The sequence below is a fragment of the Chrysochloris asiatica genome, unplaced genomic scaffold (genome assembly GCF_000296735.1).
Source record: "Chrysochloris asiatica unplaced genomic scaffold, ChrAsi1.0 scaffold00090, whole genome shotgun sequence".
In the NCBI taxonomy this organism is placed as follows: Eukaryota; Metazoa; Chordata; class Mammalia; order Afrosoricida; family Chrysochloridae; genus Chrysochloris; species Chrysochloris asiatica.
In genome coordinates this window covers 1985924-1995630 of record NW_006408608.1, presented here as the reverse complement: position 1 = coordinate 1995630, position 9707 = coordinate 1985924, and the positions used below count along the sequence as shown (strand labels likewise).

Sequence of the window (9707 nt, the reverse complement as noted above, 5' to 3'; positions counted from 1 at the left end):
TAGTGACTCTGTACAGGGTTTCCGAGGCTGTAAATCTTTACGGGAGAAAGCCTCATCTTTCTCCCGCAGAACAGCTGGTAGCTTCGAACTGCTGACCTTACGATTCGCAGCCCGATTCGTAACCACTACACTACCAGAGCTCCTTATATATAGTGACCCTGTATAATTAATACATCTTTGAGGGTGCAGAGAACCTCATCTTTCTCCATGGAACAGCTGGCAGACTTGAACAGCAGATCTTGGGGTTCACAGTCCAGTGCTTATATGGAGCACTCTACTACAGCTGAGAAATTGGTGGTTTGAACCCACCCAGAAGCACCTCAGAAGGCAGGCCTGGCAACCTAGTTCCAAAAGATCCCATAGCCTTGGAAACCCTATGGAGCACAGCTCAGCTTGAACACTCATGAGTTCAGCACATGTCAAAACTGGTTGAATGGTCATTAACAATAGTAGCATGCATAGTATTATAATCATGTACTGGTGAGGGCTAGAACTACTCCCATAAGATTTCCAAGACTATAAATCTTTATGAAAGCAGATTGGCACATCTTTCTTCCTCAGAACAGCTGGTGGGTTTGAACAGCTGACCTTGGGATTAGTCACTGTGCCACCAGGTCTCCTGAATAACAAGTATAATGCCTCCTATTATAAATCTCTATAAATATTAGCATACATTCCCCTCCGCCTCCCCTCCCCCGCATTGGCTATAACCCCAATTGCTGTCAAGTTGATTCTGACTCATGGAGACCCCATGTGTGTCCAAGGAGAACTATGCTCCTTAAGGTTATCAATGGCTGGTTTTTGGAAGTAGATCTCCAGGTGCCTTCCAAGGATGTGAACCTCCAACCTTCTTGCTAGCACTCGAGTGCATTAACCATTTGCACCACTCGGTAACACCACAGGCAGGAACCTTGGGTAATGTCAAGTAGCAAATCAGATACAGAGATAAGCCAAGAACCTAGAACAGGTCCGTGTTGTTTCTGTAACCCTTGTTCATACAGCAGATGTTTCTTTCCCCACCCCAGCACCTACTATGTGACCAAGCTCTCCTTCAAGGAGCTCATATCCAGGGAAGAGAGACAAACAATTCAGTTACAATGTAGCATGAGATGAAGGAGTCCTTGGGTAGTACAAATACTTGAACACTGTTGTGTTAATGGTTCACATCCTCCCAGAGGTACCTCAGAAGAAAGGCCTGGTAATCTACTTCCGAAAGATCGCACCCATTGAAAACTTTACAGAGTGAAGTTCTGCTCTGAAGCACATGGGTTTGCCATGAGTCAGAAGCGACTAAATGTCAACTGGCTTTTGTTTTATGTTTGTGTTTTATCATGATATTGACAGGGATGTGCTCCCAGACAGACTTGGCCCTGGAAAGATACTGATGAACTCTGTATGTACATTGTGAGCAGGCAGGGCAGCTTACCTGGCCAAGCTGGTATCTGAGCTTACCTGGTACTCTATCTTAGCATAGAGTACCCAGCTCTGCCTCTCCAGTGTATCTATTTCATTGGGTGCTCATGTTGCACCAGGTCTGAGCTAAATCCTCAAGTTACCCCATGTAATCTGACAATCTTATGAAGTGGGTATCGGAGATGGGGAAACTGAGGTTCAGAGAGGTGACATGATTTTCCCAGCTCGTTGGTGGGAGGGCTGGAATTCAAATATTTTGATCCACCAGCCTGCAAAACCTGTACTTGGAACTACTGTGCCAAACTGCAGGTCTTAGGAAGATAGATGGAGGCTTACCATGTGGACAGGAAAGAGAAGGTGTTCCAAGAAGAAGGGACATCATGGGTAAAAGCAGAGGCAGGGACCCAAGGTGTGGTATCTCTGGATTTCCTGGTTGTTGATTTTTTTTTTTTCAAGTTCTGTGGAGATGGTTTCCAAGGAGCAGCTGGTGGTTCACAGTCTAGTTCTGATCCTTCAGTGCCACACCAGGCATCTCTGTACCCACCCCCAACCCCACCTTTCTAGGTTCAACACATGGCAGGTCACTCAGAAGGTCTAAGTGCTTACACTGACTGGACAGCCTGGAGTCCTGGCCTGGGGCCAGTAGTGGACGGTTCTCACAGGCACAGAGACAGCCACTGGGGCCCTTGCTCTGTCTGTGCCCAGCCTTTCAATCACACAATTACTCGCCCCTCAGAGACACTGTCAGTGTTGGTAAACTCCAGCCGTTAAACTGCATGACGCTGATCTCTCCAGAAACCTTTGCAGTTATTAATAGTTTATTGATCGCAGCCCATTGCTGACGAGAATAGACCTCCTCCCCTGGCCCCCTCGGGTCCCTGCTATCTGCAGAAGGCCTCCATCCAGCATACAGATCAATGCCACTCGATGCTGGGAAAAGAAGACTCTGGGTCACTTAATCCACTTTACAGGGATGTCAGGGAAGGCAACAGCTCAGATTAGGTGCTGAGCGGAGGTGGATTAGTCCCAACTGGAGCTGTGACCCTGAAGCTATTGGAGCTGCCAGGTGGGTGGGGGCTGGAGGTGGGAGTAGGGTACGAAGGGGCTGCACTGGGTTTCTAGCAAGTAGAGTGTGTGTTCCAGCTTCACACCATCGTCACAGCCTCCTGGAAAGCTCACCACTCAGCTTCTTATCGATTATTCGTTGCGCACCTACACTGATGGCAAACAGGCATCTGCTGCTATGTAAAGCTTGATTCTTAACCAAGCAAACTCTAAGGAACGTTTCTATTCTATCATATGGGTCACCATGCAGTGGAATCAACTTTAAAGCAAAAGGTTTAATTTGAATTTTATGATGGCAAACACGATGCTAGCACAGGAACATACTGGTCAACCAGAGACAGTACCATCCCTGCCTTTATGGAGTTTCCTGTAAGGGGTGGGAGGAAGGAGAGTATGAAATAAAACTAACAAAAAGCAATTGAAAAGAAAGACAAAAAAAAAAAAAAAGTGATTGAATTACAGTGTTAACAAATATTAGGGTCACTATCAGTGGACTGATTTGATGGCCCTCAACAACAACTAAGAGAAGGTGAGAAGGTCTGGGGCAACCTACTGTCTCCGCTAGCTATTGCTGTGTAACAAACCATGCCAAACATTGATGGCTTAAAGCAGCAACTGTATTTGGTTTTGTTTTACTTTCCTTTAGATCTCAAATGGTTACTATCTCTAAAGCATATGTATCTTTCTAGTGTTGTTCCTGAAAAACGGAGTTCCGGGGATGAGTTCATTTCTAGAACTGAAGAGTGACTAAGGACCATAATCTTGGGGGTCCCCCCAGTCTGTATCTGACCAAGAAGCCTGGTCTTTTTTGTGTATGTGTGATTTTAAGTTTTGTTTCACGTTTTTTTCCCACTCTGTCTAAGACCTTCTAATGTGATCCATTTTAGAGCAGTTGGTAGTGGTTGCCAGGCACCATTTAGCTCTTCTGGTCTCCGGGTCCTGGAGACTGATATTCTCCTGGTCCATTAGCCTATTGGATAAATTGTTTCCATGTGTCTTGGATTTTCATCATTCTTCTTTCCTCCTGACAGGGAGGGACTAAGAGAGAGCAGCAACTGTTGATTATTGCGCAAATCTAGGGCTTGACTGAGCTCATTCCTACATCTATTAGGATGGACTCAGCCTCCATCAGGTCCTTCAGAGGTGTGGTCTCAGAGAGAGGCAGGGGTCTGTTGAGGGGGACAGAAACAGAGAGAGGGAGCTCTTGAGACTTGGAACTTGAACACAGTCCCTTCCCCACACTGTAATATTGTTAGGCTCCATGGAATCAATTCCAACTCATGTCAACCCCTTGTATGTACAATAAAACAGCACCATAAGGTGTTTAAGGCTGTGACCTTTTGTAAGCCGATTGCCAGGCTTCTCTTCCAAGGCACTTTGGGTGGATTTGAACCACCAACATTTTAGTTTGTGGCCAAGCACTTAACTGTTTGTGCCAACCATGACTTTTCTTCTCCGTATGTTATTGCCCTACTCACATGACAAGACCAGCCTGGCTTGAGGGAGATAGACCCCACCTCTTAGTGGAAGGAGCTGTGAAAATACATTACAAAGGTTTCAGAGAGACAGTTAGGGGTGCCATCCCCTGTAATTGATCTATAACATCTGTCCAGTCTAGGAGTCAGAAGAAGATGTCCTTAAGAAAGCAACCTTTGATTTGTAATTTGAACAAGGAATAAGATTTTGCCTGAGAAAGAAAGAGCAGTAATCCCTTTCTGGACTGAAGAATATGGCAAGCAAAACCCTTAATCCGAAAGGAATTTGGTTAAGTACAATGTATGGATTGGATCCCGGAACAGAAAAAGGACTTCTGTGGAAAAATTGTTGAAATCCAGGAAAATCTGGAGTTTGTTTCTGTTGTGTTGCTAAGTGCCACCCAATCAGTTCTGACTCATAGTGACCCTGTATAGGGTTTTCAAGGAATAGCTGGTGGGTTTGAACCGCTGACCTTGTGGTTCAAAGTCCAGTGCAGATCCCACAGCCCCCACACCAGGAGTAGTCAACAGTAATGTACCACCGTTGGCTTCTTATTTTTGACAACTACACCATGGTAAGGAGTCCTGGTGTGCTGCTGTGGGTTAATGCACTGGACAGTAAGGTCAGTTTTGAGCTATAAAGTTGGTAGTTCAAACCCACCAGTCGCTCCTCAGAAACCCTATACAAGGTTGCTGTGAGTCAGAATGAACTCGACATCTCTTAGCAACAACAGCACCATGGTAAGAGCTCAGCGGTGCTCCAGTGGTGAAATTCTCCTTCCCGAGCAGGAGACCTGGGTTCGATTCCTGACCGGTTGGTGGACCTCAAGTACAGCCACCCCCTTATGTGAGGCCTCAGTGGAGGCTTGTGTGCCGCTGATGCTGAACTGGTTTCCGCTGAGCTTCCAGACTAAGAATGACTAGGAAGGCAGGTTTACTGATCAGCTTCTGATAGTGAACCAGTAAACACCCTTTGGATGACAGCAGTCCAGTCCACAACCAAGCATGGGGATTGCGAGGACCAGGCAGTGTTTCATTCAGCTGTTCCTGGGGTCTATATGAGTCGGAGCAGCCTTGAAGGCAGCTGACGACATCACTGTAAGACCTTGGTGCTGTTGTCGTGAAGTGCCATTGGGTCAATTCTGGTCCATAACGACCCTGTATAGGGTTTCCAAGGAGGGACTAGGGAACTTGAACTGCTGACTTTACAGTCCAACCCATTAACCCACATCACCATACCCTATTACTGAGACTTTTTGTTGTTGTTGCTAAGTGCCTTTGAGTCGGTTCTGACCCATAGCGACCCTGTATAGGGTTTCTAAGGAGCAACTGGTAAGCTTGAACTGCCGATCATGTGGCTCAAATAACTTTGCAGTCCAGCACATTAACCAATAGTGTCACACCAGAACTTCACTAAGACCCTGTTGTTGTTGTTGTTGTTAAGTGCCATTGAGTCAGTTCCGACCCATAGTGATCCTGTAAAGGGTTTTCGAGGAACAGCTGATAAGCTTGAACCACCGACCTTGCATTTCAAACAGACTTTGTAGTCCAGTGCATTAACCCACAGCGCCACACCAGGACTCCAACTAAGACCTTAGTAATAGGGAAAACTGAGTGGGAGGTGTACAAGAATTCTCTGCATTGTCTTTGAAAATTTTCTGTAATTTAAAAATTCTTCCAAAATACAGAAGTTAATGCGGGGCAGAGGGGCGGGTTAGCTTGGCAAATAGAAGGCATGGCAAGGCCATTTTAACTTAGAGCCAAGAAGGGGAGGGCTGGAGGTGCGTAGTGATTTGCATTTGAAAAGATCTGGTTCCTTGTTGGATCAAGGGTTGGGACAGAGATGAGCTGGGGCAAAGAAACCTTAAACTGGAGTCCTGGTGTGGTGCTGCGGGCTAATGCACTGGACGACAAGGTTCCTTTGAACAGTAAGGTTGATGGTTCAAGCTCACCAGCTACTCCTTGGGAACCCTATATACAATGACAACTCCAGAGGAAATACAGTGGTGGTGATGGAGACAAAGAGAAACAGATGAATTCAAAGGTATATTTAGGAGGTACCCAGGACTCTGTCACTGCTTGTATTTGGGAAGTGTAGACAAGATAGCAATCAAAGATGGTGCTCAACACTGTGAGTTGGGTTAATGGGGGAGGGAAGGGTTATTCATGGTGCTAGAGAACCCAGTAGAAGGCTGTAGAAACAATCCTAAGTGGGAAACTGCTTCTTCATACGGAACCAACCCAGGTGTCCCCTGAACTGTCTTCTAACCACATGTGTGGTGTCACCCAAGCACGTTGCATATGTTACTGTTACTTGAGCATGTCATCAATGTTGCTGTCAAATGAACACATCACCTAGGTGCCAGTTACCTGTGCATATCCCTGTGTTTCACCTTGCCATTATTATTTTATTACATCACTGGATAGCTCCCAGCTACACATGTCCCCTGAGCCTGTTTCTTTACAGCTCTGTCACCTGAGCAAGTCATCTGCACATCTGTCACCTACGTAAGTCAACTAAGCCAGTCATCTCTGAAACTGACACCGATGAGTATCACCTCAACATGTCACTCTGGGTGACTGTCACTCAGTAACCATGCTAACAGAGAGGCTATTTTTCCAGTCTGGCTGAGTTACAAATACAGAAAACAGATCTCCCCCCTCCCCCCCCAGGGGAGATGGGTCCCCTGCTGTTCTCACATTCACCATCCTGTTTCTTCTGAGAACCTAGTGTAGAGGGAGGCAACATCTTCTCAACAGTGTCTCTGATGCAAAGCTCCCGGTTCTTTAAGGCCTTCCTTGACAGTCAGCAGACCAGATGTCAACCTCTGTGTATTCTATGTAAATGAAGGTGTTTGTTTATGCTAATGTGGGCTGGTTGAAGAGGGAAAGGCTGGCTCAGCCCAGGTGTGTGTGGGGGGGGGGGGGGGAACAGAGCAGGAAGGAGGAAGGGAGGGACAGTGAGTCACAGGAAGAAGGGGCTGGAAGACAAAGATGAGAGGGAGGGGAAACAGCTGAAATAGAGAAAAGAAAAGAGTGAATCTGAGGTTAAATTGCTCAGCAGAAGCAGATGGAAGAAAGAGCAGCGGCTGAGCCAAGCAGAGTGGGGAACATGTCCAGGAGGGGATGGGAGTGAAGAACGGATTGAAGGAAGCCCCTTTCTCAGTGGGTGGCAGGTCTGAGACCCGCCAGGACCGGAGTTCTTAACCACCACTCTCTCTGTCCCCCAGTGGGGTAGAACTATCAGTCAGTGAGGTGGTTTAAGGCTTGGTGCTTGGCATTTATGAGGGGCTCTGTGAATATGGGAACAAGCTTTGGTAGCGTAGTGGTTAAGAGTCGGGCTGCTGATCTCAAGGTCAGCAGTTCGAAACCACCAGTGGTTCCATGTGTGAAAGCTGATTTTCTACTCCCGTAAAGATTTACAGCTCCAGAAACCCTGTACAGGGTCGCTATGAGTCAGAACTGACTCCACAGCACATATCCACCACCACTGTGAATATGGGAGTCCTGGATAGTCTAAACATGCTTGGCTGCTAACAGAAAGGTTGGAGGGTCTAGCCCACCCAGGGGTGCTTCAGAAAAAAGTTCTGGAGATATGTTTCCCCAAAATCAGTCCTTAAAAACCTTATATTGCACAGTTCTACTCTGACACACGTGATCTCACCATGAATCAGAGCCACATCAAGGGCCACTGGCTTTTTACTGGTTTTCTGTGAATTGAGTTTCTTCCTCTAGTTTTATGTGGCTTGAGAACCTTTAAGACCCAAAGAGAGACCTCCGTTCCTCTTAAGTTGTGGCCAGAATAGACGTCCCTTCAACTTCATAATCAGATCCTAAGAGGGGAGACACACTGGATGGATAAGCTCATTTTTTCCTGTCCGAACTGTCCAGAGTCCACCTTCAGGCCTTTCCTCTCCCGCAGGGCAGGCAGCACCCCACGAAGGAACTTTGACCCATTGGGTGCCACCATCCTGCCTCCAGAGGGCTTTCAGAGACATCATTGCATTTAATCCTCATGGCAGCTCTGTGAAATATCAGCCCCATTTTTTAGATTAAACAACAACAACAGTACAAAAAAGAGGCTCAGAGAGCTGGACTGACTTGTCCAAGGTTTCACAGCTTATTAACAACAGGGGCTGGACTTGAACTTGGTTCTCTCTGACTGCACATCAGGATTCTTTTCACTATTTGTCGTGTGACATCAAGTTGATTCTGACTCACAGTGACCCTCCCTATAGAACAGAGCTCATTATTTTACATTTTAGAACAGTTGAAAAAAATTAAAGGAATAGTTCATGGTGCATGAAAATGATATAAAATTCAAAGTTCAATATCCATAAATAAAGTTTCGTTGGGAGCAAGCCACACTGATTTATTTACTAAAATATCAATGTCCCCTAGGGTTCCCACAAAAAGGATCCCTGGTGGCACAGTGGATTAAGCATTGGGCTACTGGTTCGAACCCACCAGCTGCTATGCAAGAGAAAGATGAAGCCGTCCACACCTGCAAAGATATGCAGTCTCTAAAACCCTGTGGAATAGTTCTACTCTGAGTCAGAACTGACCTGAAGATAGTGGATAATCTTTATTCACACAAATCATTAGGTCTTTTCTCCAGGGAGCAGCTGGTGGGTTCAAACCACTGACCTTTTGTTCTGCAATCAAACGCTTAACCATTGTGCCACCAGGATTCCTGGTGTTGTTGTTAAGTGCTGTTGAGTCAGTTCCAACTCATAGTGACCCTCTATAGAGTGAGTTTCCAAGGAGCAGCTGGTGGGTTTGAACAGCTGACCTTGGTTCGCAGTCCAGTGCTGCTCCTACAGCTCTCTACCACCAGCATTACCCTCTTGTCACTATACAGAGAAGATAAAGCTTCCCTGTGGATGTTTTCCATGGAAACAAGAACAGCATTCTAACTCCCTTTTGTACAGTTAGGCCCTGAAGATGCTGTAGAAGGATCTAGACCAACCTGTTGCCTGTGTTTGTACAGCCTGTGAACTAAGTTTTGTTTTGTTTTTTTACAACATTTTGAAATGGTTGAAAAATCTAAAGAAGAAGACTATTTCATGACATATGGAAATAATATGAAATTCAAATGTCAGTGTCCATAAATAAAGTTTTATTGGGACACAGCCACATCGATTCTGTTATGCAGCTGTTTGCACCGTCAACGGCAGAACTGAATAGTTATGAAAATGACCCTGCAAAATTTCAGAGATTACTGTCTGGCCTTTTGGAGGAAAAGTCTCAAAGAAGGTTCCGTTTTCATAGGTCCTTCTCTGAGATGCCCTCCTCCTACCTCAGTCAAAGCCAACTGTTTCCTGTTCTATGCTCTGATGAAACTAAGGAAGAAAAATCCCTAACAGTTTTCTTTCAAGGGATTCCAACTCCTGGTAACCCTGTGTGTGTCAGGGTGGAACTGTGCTCCACAGGGTTTTCAATGGCTGATTTTTCAGAGGGAGATTACCAGACCTTTCTTCTGAGGTGCCTGTAGGTGGACTCAAACCTCCAACCTTTCCATTATCAGTGAGTGTGTAAACCATTTTCACCACCTAAGGACTCTGTGCTCTGAGAAGTGGCTAGTTTTTTCACATGAGTTCAACACACTGACCAACCTCTTGGCCTCGTTAGTCCACGGAAAGAGGATTCCTCTTTGGGAACAGGAATTTTTCTTTCTTCTTAGTGTTCTCAGGGCTGGGCATAAAGTGGCAGCATGATGTGTGGGAAGAATTCAAAGCCTGGCTCTTACCAGCT

The 9707-nt window shown here is 46.0% G+C and overlaps 1 protein-coding gene across 1 annotated transcript in view; it reads left to right on the top strand.

Annotated features, from left to right (window-relative positions):
* Window positions 1–9707, top strand: part of IGSF21 (immunoglobin superfamily, member 21) — a 211819-nt gene that overhangs the window by 146662 nt on the left and 55450 nt on the right. The window lies entirely within an intron of this gene.